At 41.5% G+C, this 19,183-nt stretch overlaps 1 long non-coding RNA gene and 1 pseudogene across 1 annotated transcript in view; both read left to right on the forward strand.

Annotated features, from left to right (window-relative positions):
- The window catches only part of LOC141502927 (uncharacterized), a 59,851-nt gene that overhangs the window by 21,740 nt on the left and 18,928 nt on the right, over positions 1-19,183 (forward strand). The gene's annotated exons all lie outside the window — the stretch shown is intronic.
- LOC141502102 (uncharacterized) lies at positions 17,601-17,928 on the forward strand (annotated as a pseudogene).

The raw sequence follows: 19,183 nt of genomic DNA on the forward strand, positions 1-19,183 counted from the left end.
GACCTCCCACCCACACAGAGCCTCTGGATCCCTCTGTGGAGGATAATTGTGTTTCAAAAGGCCGGGCACTGAAACAATCTTGTCATGCCAGGAGAGAAGCAGCAAGAGCAGCCATCAAGGACAGGCTGGCGAGTGGAGGAAAGCTGAGTTTTTTATGACTTGGTACACCTGCTAGCAGCCCGCCTGCTCATTCACCTGCTCATTGGTGTCTTGGCTGTGCGCTTTCTTTATGAGATTCTCACTAGGCGCATTTGGCAATCGAAGTACAAAAGCTATTCCTTCGTTGCCTCCTGTGGCCCCTCAGCTTCCTGTCAAATGATTCTGGCCCTTGCTGTTTCCTTCTTTCTCCCCACCTGGTGCCCTCTCAGGCCATTTCTTAGAAGAGGAAATAACTTTTATGTCCTAAGTTGGGGCTGACGTCATCATTTTTCCCAGCACACCTGGGTCTGCAAGGAGGGAACATGGGCTGCAGTTGCTGCTGTATTTATGCAGTAGGTCCCTCACTCTTTTGCACTCCCATTCACACCCTCATGGTTCTCTGGCACTTTACAGCTGCCCTTCACAAACAGTCCTTTCCAAGGGGTCTACCATCCAGCTCACTCCCACTGCACACACATGGACAGACTCTGAAGTCTTCCTAGACTAGAATGTCTGCCTCTGGGGTCTTTCTGTGTGTTGTCTTCCTCTCTTAGTCCCCACTGGGGCTGGGTCCTCCCCAGCAGACAGAAGACTGGGGTGTGTAGTGGAGGGCAGAGTGGGTCTCAAGGGGAAGTGATCCTTTTCCCAAGCCCAGTTCTATGGAGCTGGAGACTCACTCTGGAGGTTGCTGATGAGGACAGCAGTCATGATCACTAGGCTTTGCTTGGGCTTTCAAGAAACCTAGATGTCATCACCATTGCTTTGCCTAAGGCCTCTCCTGGCTGCTAAAGCATATGCTTAGCAGGTATATTTCTGACTAACTGCCAAGTTCCCTCGGTTTGCTATCATTTGCCAGATCTTTTTTCATCCTTGGAAATAAAATATTTAAACCAAAAGTATAAAGTGAACACTTGAACTTGTGGCTCGCAAAATGATGCCATATTTAACCTAAGTTTTTATTTGAACTTTGTGTGATTGTCTACCAAAAGACATATTTACAAGTTTAGGTAGCAGTCCAAAATGTTACCAAATTTGGGTCAATTAATGTGGCCTTGTATAACCATTTGGCACATTTTTTATGTGTTTTTACTGCAGTTCAGTATTAAATACCTCACTCCCAAAGGTTATATTTTATGAACACATTTAGAATTCATAAAATCTTTAAAAAAACAAAACAAAACTCACTTGGACCTTTCAAGCCCGCCTTTAGCTTGGGCATTCAGCCTGTAGAATTTTTGTAAACAACATGCATGGGATCTGGGTTGCCAATAGAAATCAAAAGTCCACTGACATTTAATAGATGAGTTGTCATGATTTCCAGTCTTGGGAGATGCCTCTGAACATGGGTAGACTGGCCTTTAATGACAAGCAATCCATTCTGTCAGGGGGCTGCTATGCAAAGTCTCTCTGATTTCCAGTGACCTCTCTGAGCATGAGCATTCTCCTGGCATGGTCTTTGGGAAGCCAGGCTTATCTCCACATCCTGAGAAGGCATTACAGTAGATGAATTAGGTATTAAGAGAAATGAAAATGATATTAATACCTAAGCATTATAAAGCAACTCTGTAAAAAGTCAATGAGTTAAATTCCCCCAGGGTCTAAGATATTTGGCTCTGTGATAGATAACTATAAAGCCTTAATCAGCTCTTTAGAACAACTAAGGATCCAGGTATGAGGATATGTCATTCTAACATCCAGGGTGATGCTGGGAAGACCTCTCAGGGATCTTGCTGGGGCAGGAAGAGGTCACTGGGAGGCCCTGTCTGTTTTGGGTTCAGAGGACCATTTCAATCCCAATTCCATGCTCTCTGACTTTGGATACTAACATCAGCAGCAACTAACAATGTTCTGAGATGCCTGCATTGTTCATGGTCAGAATGTGCCTGCTTTTCTTAAAGGAAACCACACTTATGCCAAACATAACCTTCCAAAGTGATCCCACTCTCTAGAACTATGTGAGTGGTGGCATAGGGAGGGTAAGATGGATCAAGGAGACCAGAATCATAATAATGCCTTCAATTTACAGTGCCAGGCTGATGATGATGATGATGATAGTTAACATTTATCTAGTGCTTTAAGTCTTGCAAGGCTCTTCATAATATGTATTTTATTTGATTGTTTTAACAAACCTGGGAGGTAGATTCTGTTATCATTACCAATTTGTACATAAGGAAACTAAGGTAGACAGAGGTTGAGTGACTTGGCCATGGTCACACAGCTAGTAAATGTTTGAGGAAGGATTTGAATTCAAGTCCAACACTCTAGCCACTGCACCACTTAGTATCCAGGTAGTAGGAGTATTGGACTCCAGATTCTTAAGCTGTCTAGTAGATTCTTATGTCAAAGTGTCAACAAGGGCCTGAGGTTGCTTTAGTCCCATAGCTACAAACAGATTTCCTCCCTTGTACATCAATCTCTATTTGACTTTCCTTTTAAGAATACCATTCTTCATTTGGATGCACACAGAAATACAAAAACAGGCCTATCCTGTTGGCTTGAGTGAAAAAGTTATCCCTTAGTGTCCAAAAAGAAGTTGTTGCTGAGGGTGAGAGGGAGTCCTTTAAATCCTGATGCTTGGACGAAAATCATCTGAACCAGGCAGTCTCATTTTTCAAGAATGCTTTACCTATAGATAGGGAGCCCCAGCCCACATCTGCCATGTATTCCAGCAGCTGAGAGGGTGAGGGGGAGGCCCTGATAAATTTGGAAAGCTTCAGCCCCGCCACATCCTTGGGCCCCTTCTGAAAGAGAGCCCAAGCATGAGGGCAAGTGGTTGCAGGCTGAGATGTGCATCTTTGCTCTAGTGAGGAATAGAAATCCAGGGGATTTTGATAAAGTTACCACTTTGGCTTTTCAGAGAGGATTTTGTGCACTAGCTATCTAGCAGCCTTAAAATTCTCTGCAGCAGCTAGTAATTGGGTGTGTGTGCACGCATAAATAGGCAGTGGGATTCAATAGGGGAATTAGATATGTGATTAGGAGAAAGAGCTAGAAATCAATTGGAAAATGTCATAGCTTAACTTAAAGAGAGGTAGGGGTTGGGGCTGTTTTAAAGAGATGGTGTTTTCCTTTAGTCTTTCTAGACTTAATTGTGATCATGATAATCAGTAGGGCATACGCTTTAAAAAGTCTGTTTTGGATTACTATTGGCTTGATATGCTGATTAAGAATATTCATTAGTGAATGACATTTTATTATTTTTATAACTTCAAAATCAAATCTATCCTGAACATCTCAGACCAATCAATTTCTCATCACACACCTGGAATGCTATCCCAGGGAATCGTAAAAACAGTGTACTGGTGTAGGCAGTGGGGGAGGCAGGGTAGGAGAGGGACCCTTCTTGGGAGTTAGTGTCTGAATGTTAAACAATATTGGATGGGGGGTGGGGTGGGGGAGAGGAAGGAATGGAAATAGTATACTATAAGGTTATATAATGAAAACTAGCCTTTAGCCTTGATTCTGCCTTCAACCAGTTTTAGGACTTCAAGTAATGTGCTTCCTCCCTCCCCCCCCCCCACCCAACCACTGGGCCCAGTTTCCTTCTTTCTAAAAGGGTTGGACTAGGTGATTCCTTTCAGTTCTAACATTCTGGGATTCTATTAAGAAAGAAAGTCATCAATAGAGGAGATTTGTTCTCTTAGGAAATCTTCAAAGGGTAGGTGACAGGGGGAGTTCCTATCCTTCCTATCCCCATGGTATCTGGAAAGTAATCCTGAGGGAGAGCTGTGGGTGAACTGGATGCACTCCTATGCAAATTGCTGCTATCTTTTTTTCACTCTTCTTCACTCAAGGTTTCCAAGTATTCTTGGAATGTTATAGGGCAGAGAGGAGGAACAGCTGCTATTTCAGGGACTTACTCAAAGGAAATATTGTCAGGGCTTGATGCTCCAGAACTAGAATTTGTTTTGGTATAGGTACCTTATACTCTTGAAGAGTGAGAAAAAAAACTAGATGGAAGAGCAAATTTGAAATACAAGACTGTAGAGTCCATTATATGATCTTGGTACTGGTGGCCTCCTACTGTAGTAAAATGCCAGTGAACAGAGGCCTGGTAAGAATTCTTGTTCTGCCTCATTTGGTGGGCACCCAACAGAGGCTCTGAGCCCTCTTAATTCTTTTTTGGGAGTTGATTGCCCAAGAGGTCAGTGAATGACCTAGGGCATGGTAGGGAATGTCAATCACAAACAGACTCTTGATTTGGGGGAATAACCCCCCAACTTGGAATTCCTCATTTCCCTCAAGGGCTTCACCATGCTTCCTCTTCCCCAGATTCACAACTTCAGAGTCAACCAAGCAATTGTCAAGGTTTCTTGATGTTACCTCCATAGCTCTTCTATCTACCCCTTTCTCTCCAATCACAGGGGTGCAAGCGTACCTCTCCTCTCCATCCTCCACATAGCTTCCTGAGTGATATTCATGCAGCAGAGATCTGATTGGGGTGCTCTCCTGCTCAGTAAATTCCAGTGGCTCCCTATGACCTCTAGGATTAAATACAAACTTCTGTTTCATATATAAAGTCCTTCACAGTCAGGTTGCAAGTGACCTTTCCATCTTTATTATATATGACTTGGAATGTTCTTCCCTCCTTGCTTCTGTCTATAATAGATTAGTATTTATGTACTACTTTAAGGTTTGCCAAGGACTTCACAAATATTACCTCATTTGATTCCCATAAAATTCCATGGTTAAAATTATCCCCATTTTACAGATGAGGAAATGGAGGCATTGAGAGGTTAAGTGACTCAGGGCCACCCAGCTAATGTGTGTCTAAGCCCATATTTGATCCCAGGAACTCCTTGGTGCCAAGTTCAATGTTCTGTCCACTGTGCCTGCTGGTTGTTGTTAGCTCCCGAGGCCTTTCTGGGTCTTCCCCATTTGCTCCCCTTCCTCCCTTGGGACTACTCTTATCGAGTGTTCTTCAGGCCACTAACAAGTTACATGACTTGCTCAGGGCCACATAGCCAGTATGTGTCAGAAGTGAGACTTGAACCCAGGTTTTCCTGACTTTGAACCTGATTCAGTGCTGTCTAGTAGAGTCTATGATGACAAGTTACAAAGAAAATACTGAACTGTTTTGGTAGAAGGAGCTACCTCAACATACCACAACAGTGCAGAGGTTCCCCGGACCATAGACCTTATAGGTCTGGTCCCTGAGTCTGTCCCTTGCCCACGGCTTAACGTATAAGCGGACAGGTGACAATTGATGTTACCTCTGACAATCACACACAAGCAGGGGTTACTATCTTGAAAAGATTCTGGTGTTGAGGGTTTTGGTCATAATTAGGATAAGGTTTGAAGGAAGGAGGAACTAAGAGAAGAACTGGCCATATTTGGGAACACACAGAGCATTATCAGCACATGGAGGCTACAGTGCAGTGAGGGGAAAGGCCTATTTCCACGTCAGTGGGTGGTTGGGTGGGTGAACATCAAGAGACAGAAGATAAGATTTCAGCAGCAGGATTCCACTACTGGTTCATTCTATACAACTTTCCCTCTACCCTGATTCTTTCCTTCTTTTTCTCCATATATTCCTTTCTTCCATTGATGTGGCATCACCCTTCAACAGCGAGGACATTCTCACTGCCATTCGTTAGCATTCCTGGGCTCTCCCTGGACCAGGCAACCATTTTGGCTTGACTTTGTGCACTGTTGGTTAGGGAAAATACCACTGTCAGCAGTGTCAACTTAGATTACAAAGTGACTGCATGGGGAACCATTAGACAAATTATTTTGACCTGTTCCAACAATTTAAATATCTTCCATTTTATTTTGCAAATAAAAATATTTGAATTTCATGAATTGCCTGGGTTACTAAACCTTCTCTTGGCAAAGGAGCAATCTTAGTGACCTTGAATGATCAGGTTTTGACCCAGATATCCTTAATCACAGGGCCCATTAACAGGGTCAGGAGAGTGCAAACTCTGAGCAGCATAAAACTGTAATGGAGCCCCATCATGCCTATTAAGCCTTTGCTTAGCTAGCACCAGGGGCCTCTCTTTTTGTTGGGCTCTCCAATGTCGCATTTCAAGAGTTGATCAAATCAAATTGAAAACACTTAGATGGAAGTGTGGATAAGGATGTGATTGGTTTCTATCACCAATCCCAAACCCCATGCAAGTCCCTCTGGAAGTTCAAGAAGAAATAATTATAAAAGGAGGTAATCCCCATAGAAAAAGAGCTTCTCACCCTATCTGGGATCCATATGGTTCACAAATGTCTTCTTGGCCATCTCCTGTCATTCTGTCTTTACTTTACTCAGGTAGAGAGTCTCTATGTCTACTTTCTCCCAAGCCCCAAATTGGACTCCTCCCCTGAAACCACCTTGGGCTTTGACTATATACATACACACACACACACACATACACACACACACACACACACACACACACACACACACATATATATATACATATATATGATATCTGGTAGTAAAGGCTCTCTCTACCTCTTTTACTGTCACTGTCTCTCTGTTTCTGTTTCTGTATGTCTCAGTCTGCCTGTCTGTCTCTGTCTCTCTGTCTCTCTGTCTCTCTGTCTCTCTGTCTCTCTCTCTCTCTCTCTCTCTCATTCTTTTAGTGCCAAAGGGGGCTTTTCCTCTGGACATTGGATATCCCCCATCTTTGTGCTTGATATTTTCTAAAACCTTCCAGATCCCATATTTGTTACTGTCTGATCTAAACAGGCACCTTGCATTAACTAATATATCACATTTCCTGCCCGTCACAAGGAACAGAGTAAAGTCATCAAACATACTTTGTGAAGAGCCCACCCTATCCCTATGAGATCCATGATTTATGTTGCTCTGGAATGAAAATGACTGGCAGCTGCGCATCCCCCATAGCTCCCAGGGATGTTGAGGATTATTGGACAGAGCCCGAGTGTGGCCTTTCCTCCTCCTGTCATGCTTAGGAACAAACCCACAATTTCCAAAGTTATATCCCACCCAACTTTGGATCCCTATCTCTGTCCTTGCCCCACCTTAGAGGATTTGTCCAGCCCTCAAACTCCTCTTAAATATCAAGCATCAGGGCCATAAAGAAAAGTCTCCTATCTTTCAGTGACCTGTCTGGTTTTGGGGGAAAGCACCCCAAAGTCCTCCACTGGGGTGGAGCCCTAAGATATCATGGTTTATCACACTACTACACAAACCAAAGGCTCTAGTTCATACAAGGAAACAGAGAAAGGCCTCTACCAAATAACAGAGCCAGCACTGAGAAGGAAAGGAAAGGCAAAGGGACATGGGGAGGCGAAAGGGAAGCAGGGAAGCCAAAGGAATACGAGACCAGAAGCAACACAACTTCACACCAACCTAGAAGGTGGCACAAAACAAAAGGAAACTTTGGTTTCTTTTATTGGGTTATTTATTTGGCCCTGCCTTAATTAGTCCTAAAGGTTTGATATAAGAGGACTCCTTATTTTGGATGTTTGTTGAATATTGTTTTTCCTGTTGATGACTCTTCAATTTATAATAAAATATATATATATATATATAAAATTTACCAAAAATCATGAATATTCAATAATAATATATAAGGGAGTACTTTCCTAATATCAGCTCCTATATTTTTTTTTAGATATTTCAAGGCAATGGGGTTAAGTGGCTTCCCAAGGCCACATGGCTAGGTAATTATCAAGTGTCTGAGGTTGGATTTGAACCCAGGTACTCCTGACTCCAGGGATGGTTCTCTATCCACTGTACCACCTAGCCCGCCCCAGCTCCTATATTTTCAAGATTTCTATACTGATGGATGGATCATTGGTCCAACTCCCTGGGGAAAAGGAGTACTTTTCCTAGGCTCTTTTTCTCCCCTTCCCAGGCAGTGACAGGATGATCTCAGTAGATAGAATTTGGTAATCTGTCTTGGTCACAGGTACTCCAGGAAGTGGGAGAATGGAGACTTGAATGTGGAAGTCCTGGTTCCAAAGAATTGTATTGGGTCTCAGATTCTCCTTCTCCTCTAAGAAGTGCTCCCAAAGCAGATACCGGCTTCCTGCCTCAGGAAGGCTCCAAGCCCCTGTAATCATCCCAGGGCCCCCTCACCCCTGAACTTTGGTACCCTGCAATCCTCGGCATTCTATTTCTTCCCTCAACTCTTTGCCCCATGGAGATGACACTGCAGACAGTTTGGGGAGAGGCATTCGTTTTCTGGTCATCTCTCTGACATTATGCTGGGTACTCTGCCTTTCACAAACCAATCTTAGAGGCCAGTCCCTCAGCTCACCTTTGGTTATGAGCATTTTGGAAATAATAAAAAGGCTGAGTCTTTCTGGGTAATTGGATGTCCTATGCTTTCTGTTATTGACAGGCTCTGATTTTTTAAGGTGCCATTTGCAAGTAAAGTTCAACTTTGTTTATTAGTCCCAGGGAACCCAAGCATGCTTATGCCTCTGGGACTTTTATGAATAGGATTATGATTATAGACCAAGTATATATTCTATCTTAATAGTCTTTTCAAGGGCTTTTAAAACACAAATGCACCATTCTATCTCACTTATTTAGTACCTATTACTGCTGCACTCAAGTCTTTCATGTAAGAGAACTGTCAAATTATTGAAAAGTAGGTACAGTCACCCTCTCGACCTCCTCCAAAATAAAAGCATTAACAAAAACACTGATCCTACATTTTAGAGAAACTAGTTTTCCTCACTTCAACAGGTTTTTGTTGAATAGCTTACATAAATATTAACTGTGCTCTAAGGCATTGTGAGGGATGCCAAAATGGGAGCAAACAATCTAAAAGAGGAATGTGGGGTGATCTTCCCGTGGCAGAGATCCTAGTGCTGCTCGAGCCTCCAGACGCCTGGAACGTTTCAGAAATCTTTCAGGCTCCCAAATTACATTTGATGCACAAAAATCCTACACTTCTAACCAACGTTTCCATGGTACTATCTGGTGCTCCTAACTAGTTCTTCTGAGAAATGGAAGAGACCATTATTAAGAATGATTATGCGCATTAGGAAATTATGTATTATCATGTACCATTTTGCCATGCATTGCCCTTTGAGCAATTTTCAAAGTTCATCTCTGAGGGCCTGGCTCCTCCATCCTAGGTATTTGATCAGCTGTTACTCCCCACTTCATTCTTTTTGCCATGGAAAGAGACATTAACAACCCAAGACAAAACTAGTTTAGAATATGAGCTCATCTGCACAATAGCATCAAGGAAGAAGAAAGAAGATTAAAGCTACAATAAGAGAGAAAAAACAGTGGTTGGGAGATGAACTTGCAGAAACTTGGAGTGACATTATCACAAGGCCATTTACAGATGAAGCTGGATCTGCTAACCATGACTTAGTAAATGATTTTCAAGATCAATAATAAGTGGAAATACCACATCAGGATTCTAATATTTCAGGAAGTGAAAACGGCAATAAGAACTAGCCGTGAAGGAGGGGAAAGAATGCACAAGACCCTGACAAAGAAAACAATATGATTGAGTGAATAGAGTGCTAGATCTAGAGTAAGGAATACCTCTGATGCTTAACTGCTGCGTGTCATTTAACTTCATTTTCCTGGTCGGTAAAATGGGAACACACATCTCTAGCACTCATTTCACAGGGATGTCGTAAGGAGCAAACGAGGATGTAAGTAAAGTTCTAAATAAATGTCAGTATTGTTGATATAAGAACCCAAGAATTACCATATCCAAATTATATTCCAGGGCTACAAGGATAGGAAAAAAAATACAAGCTGCCAGAAGCACAAAAATCACAGACCAAAGAATTAGAATTAGAAGCAAACTTTTCAAGGAAGATAAGGGAGGATGCAGAATTTGGAATATAACATTTGCAAAATTGAGAAAGACAAGCCAGGAGTCTAGGATTATTCACCCAACAAAACTGAGAATGCTTTTTGGAGATGAAAGATGGATATTTGAGTAGCAAACAGACTTTGAAAAGTTTAAAGGAACAAAGCCATTTCAGGGAAGTAGTTTAACAACAAACAAGCCTCTCAATAAAAAAAAAAAAACATAAGAATTATTTTTTAAATCAAGATAAAAGCACTGGCTAATAGAATGACAGCCTTAATCACTAAAGAGTTCAAAGAAATAATTTTTTAAAGTGGGAAAGCAAGGTTTAGTATAATCCACATAATCCCTTATAACCCTAAAGTAAAACTCCTCTCATTGATGAAGTCTAAGGTTAAGAAACGGAGAGATTTATTATTATTAAGTAAAGCAAGTTTATTAAGGTTTTGTTAATTTTGGATTCACATTAAGAATAAAAAGTTTTATATTTCCTTTTGTTGTAAGAATGACCAAATAAGAGACCTAACCATTGTAATACTAAATGAAAATGGATAAACCTCCCCAAATAAATGCAAAAGAGTCAGAGTAGTCAGCAATATAATGTGCCTTAGCCTAGACATATCTAAATATATTCAAAATGAGAGGCTGTTCAAAAATTTACAATGGAAAGTGGTAATGACATGGATGCTATTGAACAAAGTTGAATTCATAGCCGAGCACAATAAAGGATATAAATGATATTATATTATTTTAAAATGTTCTCTAGAGTATATCAATCTTAAATGCACACGTGCCTGTTAATTCTGCAGCAAACCTTATAAAGAAAACCCACATAGCTTTGGGAAAAAAAAACCCAAATAAGGATTTTAACACCCTATTATCAGTATATCATAAATATAACACAAAGATAAAAAAGAAAAATTGGAGAAAAAAATTTGCTATTGAATAAACTAGTTCTAATATATATATATATATATAGATAGATAGATAGATAGATAGAGAGAGAGAGAGAGAGAGAGAGAGAGAGAGAGAATTTAATAGGAAAAGCAATAGGTATACTTGTATTTTTCCTTGATCTACAGAATTGATACAAATATTGATCATATGCTATACCACAAAGATGACATAAGCAAATACAGAAAACAGCAGGTAGTCTATACACGAGAGATCATCATGCAAACAAGTAAATAAACAAAAAAACCAAACCCTCATCCAAACAGTGGTGCAACAAATAGGGCAGAGGAGCTTTTGGAAAACAAAATAGCTTATAAAATAATTACTGGGTGAAAATATTTGGCTGTGTATTGGACACACCTTGGCATGTGGTGAGAGAATTCAGATAACTCTCTTTCCTTTCATCTCCTGACCAGGGTATATTTTTTTGTCCTGTGTCTTCTTGCTTCACTGCTGAGGTCTTTGTTTTGATACAGATTCAATCATGTTTTAGTGTGTAGCTTTTTTGGGACACAAGACAAGACTGGGGCTTGAAACCACATAAAACCTTCCCCCCAACTCGCTGTAGTGCAAACACTACAAGGAACTGCAGACTGAAAGGCTTCCAGGAAAATATAAAGATATGGAAATCTCAATTAATGACAAATTAAAGGGAGGCCACCAGAAGAGGCAGTGTTGTGTCTAGTGTAGACATAGAAATGAATGTGGTGGTAGTAAAAGTGATAGCAGGAACAGCAGCAGCAGCAAAAGTATCAATGATAAAAGCTAGTGTTTACATGATATTTAAGATTTATAAAGTGCTTTTTACAAACATCTAATTTTACAGATGAGGTAACTGTGGCAGGCAGTGACTAACTGGCTTGCTAGAGCTGCCCAGCTTGTAAGTGTCTGGGGTTGAATTTGATCTCAAGTCTTTCTGACCCTAGGCTCAGTGATTTATCCATTTTGTCCCCGCTTACTCACTGAGAGTACAATTTCCCTAGAACCTGGAGAGAGTTCTGCAGGTTATGCTAATTGTATGTTTATTAAGGGGGAATAGGGAGTCACATTGTGAGAAACAATCTGGTTCCATCCAAGCAATGCCAATGAGATATATGTGGACTCTTCAGGTCCTGAGGGAAAGTGGGTCGCAGGAGAGTAGATGTTATACACACACACACACACACACACACACACACACACACACAGAACTATAGCCACAGAGCGCCCCCCTGCAACCCACCCACATCCCCTCTTGGATATGAATCCTTTGCATTCTCTCAAATTCAATAAAACTTTTCCTCTATTTGATATACTGTTATTCTTAGTGTTTTCATGGAAACTGAAGGCCCTTTTAGAGAAAAAAACAAAACATGTTTTCAAGGAAATTTTTGATGTTTTCAAGGAATAACTCTGGGTGAAGTTTGAGCCAATGAGAGCACATCCTATATCTTAGTACCTTACATTTCAAGATGGAACAGATTTTAGAGGTCATTTTACAAATGAAGAAACTGAGACTGAGAGAGGTTATTAGGTTCTTAAGGTCCCACAGTCAGGCCTTGACTTCAGGCCTAAGTAGCTCTAAGTTCAACCCTGGAGGCCTTGACTAGCAAATAAGCTCAGGTGGGAGAGGTGAGAGGGGAACTAAAACTGTAGAAAAGACATTTTCTTTGTCTAAGATAAAATAAGAAAAAGGAAAAGAACGAACTCATTGGAAAGCCTCTATACCAATGAAATCACAGGTTGTTGTTTTATTGATGAGTAGAACTGTCTGACTCTCCCTGACTCCAGGGGGGATTATCTTGGCAAAGATACTGGAGTAATTTGCCATTTCCTTCTCCAGCTCATTTGACAGAGAGGGAAACTGAGGTAAATTACAGGGTGTGTGTGTGTGTGCTATCAAGACCATTCTGATATGATCATTATTCTTTCATCTTTTCATAATAGTTGTTTTGAGTTCAGAAGAACAGAATCCACCAGGTTATTGTTCAACAACTCCCTTGCCTTGGTCTTTGGCCTATCTTCTTTCCTTCATCAGCAATAGAATTTTCCTACATCACACCTTTTAAGAGATGGACTCTATGTAAATGGTCTCATTTTTTTCAACATCTGAGCTCTGGGGCAGACCCACATTGTCAGCTATCTCATTTTTCTTAATCCTTGAAGATAACGCAGCAAGCACAAAACAGTTGAAAGAAGGAGATGGGGAGAAGCACCATACAGGCCTTTACAGATAACATTTCTAGTGTTTTTTTTGAAATGGGACTCCGTGTGTAGTAGTATACATTTGGGGATGGTTGCATCTCTTCAGATGGCTCTAGGCAGGGAGTCACAGAGAGCTGGGTGGAGATATTTTCTGCTTTCCTGTGGACCTGTTCACATTTTTGGGGGAACTGGGGAATTCTCCAGCAAAAGACAGAATAAAAACTTTGTACTGTAGAGCTGGAGATTCCCAGAACACCTGAGGTAAGGGCATGCCGTTCCTTTGATGAACGACCTAAGCTTTAGAAAATGATTCATCATTAATCATTACAGAAAATAGTCCTAACAATTTGTAAGCTTAAAATAGGACTATTTTTATTAGCTCCGTGTTTATTAAAACTGTATTACTTTGAATAAGTTTGGAATCAGAGAAAATCCAAAAATCTTAGCCTGGGAAAAGACAGACCTGTTTCTTTTGGTCTTTTTGGCCATATCCATCAAGGTAACATAGGTAAGCAGAAGAAAAACTTAGTAAATGATTGTTATTCTCCTAAGAGTGTGATGGCTGCCAGAGGGTGGATGTGGATGGGTAGGAGGGATGGGGGATGTGGGTGTGGTGGTGGGATGTATTTTCCTTTGCTTGACATGAATAATGCTGTTTTGAAGTGAAAACATCCATCCAACCACATTTGAAAGGACACCCAAAAATAGTGTCTGCCCAATCCTGTCCCACTCCACTTCTCCCCTGCCATCTTTCCCACTCTCTTCCTCCAAAGGCTAATGATAATCGTGCACATTAGCAAATTTCTGCCTCCTCTTTCCCTGAAACAGAGCAGATTGCATTTCTAGCTAAGAAAGAGAAATGTCCAAATCAGGATAATCCCCTTGGACTACATCCCTCTCCTCAAGATAACATGAAATGACATTTATAGGCATCTTGGAATAAGGAAAAGTCATAATATGTTAAAATACAGTCTGGGGCAAACATTTGGGAATAGGCACTTATAATTCCTAGGATCAATGGAAATAAAAGAAGAGAAGACTTCTCTCAGGTGGATGATAGGTCACACTGAGCAGGGAAAGCATTTTGTCCTGTGTGGGAAACTCTACAGAACAGACCTTGGATTGTCTGGACTTGAGAACATGATGGAGAAAATGATAATAAAGCAAGTTAAACTTGAAAAAGGCCTTCTTTTTAGAAAGGTGACTGCTCAGATTTTCCCAGCATACTCCTAGTCTCTATCTGTAATTCTTTTCATTAAGAAAGGACTTTTATCTCCACCCACATCCAAAGCCCATATCTTTCCCTCTCCTGGACTCTTCATCCTATTTATTATACCTTACCTCATCTTACTTCGCCCTGGACACAGCAGCTTTGCAAGGTGTCACCCACCTGGGTTCCCTTAATCTGATTTTCTTGGCATCTACATTCTTTAACTACCACGGTGTGGGTATGCTCATGTTCATTCTCTGTCTCTCTCTGTTTCTCCCTCCCTCCCTTCCATCCTTCCTTTCTCTTTGTCTCTTCTTCCTCCCATGACATGCTTACTCTCTGTATTTATATTTGTGTAGAGAATATGAATCCCTACTCCCTGCCTTAAACTGTGAGACTGTCCTATTGAACAGATGGCTCAGCTGTGGGACACCCAGGGATGATGGGGGGTGGGGAGGATAGACACCCCACTCTCAGCCCACGAAGCTACTCAGAGTCTAAATGTCTCCAACTCCAGAAATGTCTCCAGGGCTTGACAGACTGAGATTTTTGACACTCTTTAGGGTTGTGGCCCAAACTAGTCAACAGACAAACTAGCTGCCCCATCAGTTCTCACTGAGACCTTCTTCAGGCTTTGTGAAAGGAAAACTGGGGAGAGTCATTTAACATCTCATTTCCTCCCCTATCAGGGATATAGAGATTGGGATTCTGTTTCCCCAATTAAAGAACAGTAATTAGAAATTTATCTGGAACCTGAAATCCATACCCCTAGATTGGCAATATTCAGGGGAGCAGATTTATGTAATTCTAGCAGGGTAGCCCTTCTATCTGCGGAGAGCAGTGTGGTAGAGCTTCTGGCACCAACCTCTTGGTAGAAATTTAAGTATTCTTTGGAGAAAGGTCAGGGTAGAAAAAAATGAAAGATGTCTATTCTGCTTCCCTTTCAAGTCACACAATGACTTCCCCATGACACATGTGTGAGTGTGTGTGTGTGGGGGGAGGGACACCTTTGCTACACAGATAATACTGCAATGAATTGCAATGAATTCATATTTTCTGAAGCAGAGTGGAAATGGGCAGAGTTTCTTTCCTCTGCCTCTTTTTTATTAAGCATCAAGTGAAAAATATTAGAGACAGTACAAGGAATCACCCACTCATTTTCCTGAAACCAATCTCTCCTTTTCCTTCCCCCAAAGCACCTGATTGCTTTCAAGTAGCTTCAGTGAGCTGGTTTAAGAATGTGGTTATTTCAAAGAGTGTTTCCTGGATGGAGAAAATTTGAGGTTCTCCCCAGTTGATGTCTGTTCTTTACTTCCCAGCAAATGTTCTCGGCACTAAACTATTTTAGGCCCACCCAGAACTTCCTGCTCCTGCTTTCACAGAGTCAAACTACAAGACCCAAATCCAAACCTTCCATTCCTTTAGTTGCATACTTGATGGGAAGCCCATTTGGATGCTGGGTAATTTTTCTTAAGGGTTCAAACCTTAAAGTTCCACATACAGGGGATTTATTCTTTATGAAACTGGTAGCATGCTTTTGACTGTGAGCTGGTCAGTCACCTTGACTTCTGAGCCTTTCTGCCCACTGCCTTCTACCTTTGCGAGAATTCATCTTGTATGCACATAACTGTTTGCATGCTGGCTCACTGAGGAGACTTGAAGTCCTTGACAGAAAGGACTCTTTTTGCCTTTCTGTGGATGGCCATATCTTAGTAGAGGGTCTGGCAGGAAAGAATCCCTTAATACATTCTTGCATACTTGAAGGATTTGTGGATAGAAGATGGAAAAATTCAGAGCAGAGTAAACAGAAAGATATGAAAGCTGGGGCATTGCATTGGACAGGAGAAGTTAGCTAAAGGTTGAGCTTCATCCTGTATTTTGCTTGCATTGTAGTAGTGGGTGCAGTGAGAAATGTTCAAAGGGCCAAGACTGATGTGGTGGTGCCACCTTCCATGTCTGAGGGAAATCTTGGGTTTCCTTTTCTGATGAGGGGGTAAGACAAGCTTCCAGGTTCGTGATCAGCAGAAATGTTGAGCTGGGGGATGTATTGAAGTTAAGATTCATAAGTGAATAAAAGGTAAAAGAGAGAGATTGTTTTCTAACCTAGGGTGCGAAAAAAGTTCCTTTCAGCCTGAACCTGGGACTTGGGGATCTAATTTATAATAATTGGACAAAGGAGAAGAGTACAAACGTAGAGATGAATTTTGAATTCTGATACCTCTAGAAAGAACAAGGGAAACCTGTTAAGAACAACAGAGTCCAGAATAAAGTTTGGGCAATTTTTTATCCTTTGCCTTTTCACTTTACTTGATGTCCCCATTTGCCCTACTAGGCTTTGAAAAGATAGTTCTTCTCCATAAAGGGAGGGGAGCTAGTTTTTGAAAAGTGAAAGCCTTCCTGAAGGGGAGAAAGGAAGGAAATGAGCAGAGCAAGCATAACTCATAACTCCCCAGTGCGATGGTCTGTTTATACAAGAAAGTAACCTTACTGTGGGGCCAGTTCAAAGGCATTGTATTTTAAGAGGAAAATATAATAATATGGTAGCCTAAACCACCAAGGTTCTCTGGTCTTTTGCAAACCAAACAAAATAGAATCCCAGTTTCTGCTGACCTTTCTCTGGTCATCTGGCATTCTTCCTTTGCCTTTTTTTTGGGGGGGGGGAGAAATTTGTTATTTTATTTGTTTTCCAATTATATACAATAGTAGAATCTACCTATCATTTTTATAAGGTTTTTAACTTTACAGTTCTCCCCTCCCCCCTTCACAGAAGGCTGTCTGATAGTCTCTACATTGTTTTCATACCATACATACCTCAAGAATACAGAGAGAGAAAAAATGCACTTTAGTCTGTGTTCACATTCCAATGGCTCTGTCTCTGGGGTGAGTTGCTTTCTTTATAAATACATCCAGCAGAGAAGTTGTTTCAGTATTTTCCCCTCAGTTGCTATTCCTAGATGTACCTCCACTCTATTCCTTCCCACTCTCATTTATTCTATTCTGTCTCTCTCATTTTATCCTGGCCCTACATCTGATCTCTAACAGGACGTTGGTTCTCCTCCCTTCCAGCCCATTTTTCTCCACTATTGCTGTACCTTGTACTTTTGTCGTGGCCACCCTCTTTGGAATGCCTTCCCTCTGCCTCTGCTCATTTTGTGTATACAAAACATTGTGCAGCTAAGGTGGCGCAGTGGATAAAGCACCGGCCCTGGAGTCAGGAGGACCTGGGTTCAAATCTGATCTCAGACACTTAATAATTATCTAGCTGTGTGGCCTTGGGCAAGCCACTTAACCCCATTTGCCTTTCAAAAACCAAAAAAAAAAAAGATCACTTCTTTTGGGGCAGCTTAGGACAGTATCTCACCATGTCTGGTCGTGGTAAGGGAGGCAAGGGTCTGGGCAAAGGGGGCGCCAAGCAGCACAGGAAGGTGTTGTGGGACAACATCCAGGGCATCACCAAGCCCGCCATCTGCCGCCTGGCCCGGCGCGGCACCGTCAAGCGCACCTCGGGGCTCATCTACGAGGAGGCTCATCTACGAGGAGACCTGCAGCGTGCTGAAGGTGTTCCTGTAGAACATGATCTGCGACGCCGTGACCTACACTGAGCATACCAAGAGGAAGACTGTGACGGCTATGGACGTGGTGTACGTGCTCAAGCGTCAGAGCCGCACCCACTATGGCTTCGGCGGCTAAGCCCGCTCTACCTCACTGCTTTTGTTTTGTTAGCTACCTAGTATGTAGCCCTTGCTTCATAGTGGGCAGCCAACAAATCCTTGGTGACTGATTGATGCCCCAAGTGATCTCATCATGTTCTGAGAACTCATTATCATAGAATCACCCATCAAGAATTTGAGAAGACCTTGACTAAAGGTCATTAAATCTAGCCCTCTTATTTTATAGATAGCTAAACAGAGAACCAAGGAGGAGAAAGGGTTGGTCCAGGTAAACACAGTAAGTAAGCTCTATTCACTGCAGTTGTGCCATTTTTTACTGCTATTCCCCCCCAGCCGTCCAGGCTGGACTCTGTCTTCTCTTTCATACCTAGACAATTACGAAATCCTATAACATTTCTCATATCTATCCTATCTTCTCTATTTGCCATCTTAGCACTGGTACTCCTTCACAGCTCAGATGGTACTCTCCTAATGGCATTCATCCTCTTTCTCCTCTGAAATTCTCTCCACTGACACAATAATTCTTCAAAGACACTTAATCTAGCCACATCACTCCTGAAAGGGCTTTGCAAGTTCCTTTCTGTCTACTAAGTCAAGGTCTAGCTCCTTTGCTTGGCATTCAGGGCTTTGAATAATCTAGAGTCAGCTGGACTTTTCTTCTAGAGAAGCCTTTCAGTAAAAGCTAACTGATCATTTGTCAGGGGTACTGTAGATAGTGGATTTCTGATGGCCTCCAAGGTTCCTCTCTAGTTGGAGATCCAATTATTTATGGTAGAAATATTTCATAAGTGATAAAATCCAGGCCAACCTTGGGAAAAGGTAAACCAAAGCACAATATATGCAAAATAACTTTAGGGATGCTAATAATGTACCACCTACAAAATGCTTTCATGTTTGCAATGTGTATTATATACATGATCTCATTTGATCATCACAATAACCCTATGAAGCAGATACTATACTATTAGCCTCACTTCATAGATTAGGAAACTGAGGCTTATGTAGCTATTGGCAGAGGCAGACTTCAAATCGAGATTTTCCCAATTTCAGAAATCATCTAGTACCATCGCACTCATTTTATAGATCAGGAGACGAAATCCTAGAGTAGCTAAACTAATTTCCCAAGATCAAACAGATACTGGATCATGGAGCTAGACTGTGAAGCCAGGTTTACTGACTCCACGTCCAGAACATTTTTTTTCATTGTACCAAACTGTCTCTTTAAGGGATTTATTCCATTGGATTAAAGGATTATCCCTTGTTAAAATGTTAAC

The sequence above is a fragment of the Macrotis lagotis genome, chromosome X (genome assembly GCF_037893015.1).
Source record: "Macrotis lagotis isolate mMagLag1 chromosome X, bilby.v1.9.chrom.fasta, whole genome shotgun sequence".
Lineage (NCBI taxonomy): Eukaryota > Metazoa > Chordata > Mammalia > Peramelemorphia > Peramelidae > Macrotis > Macrotis lagotis.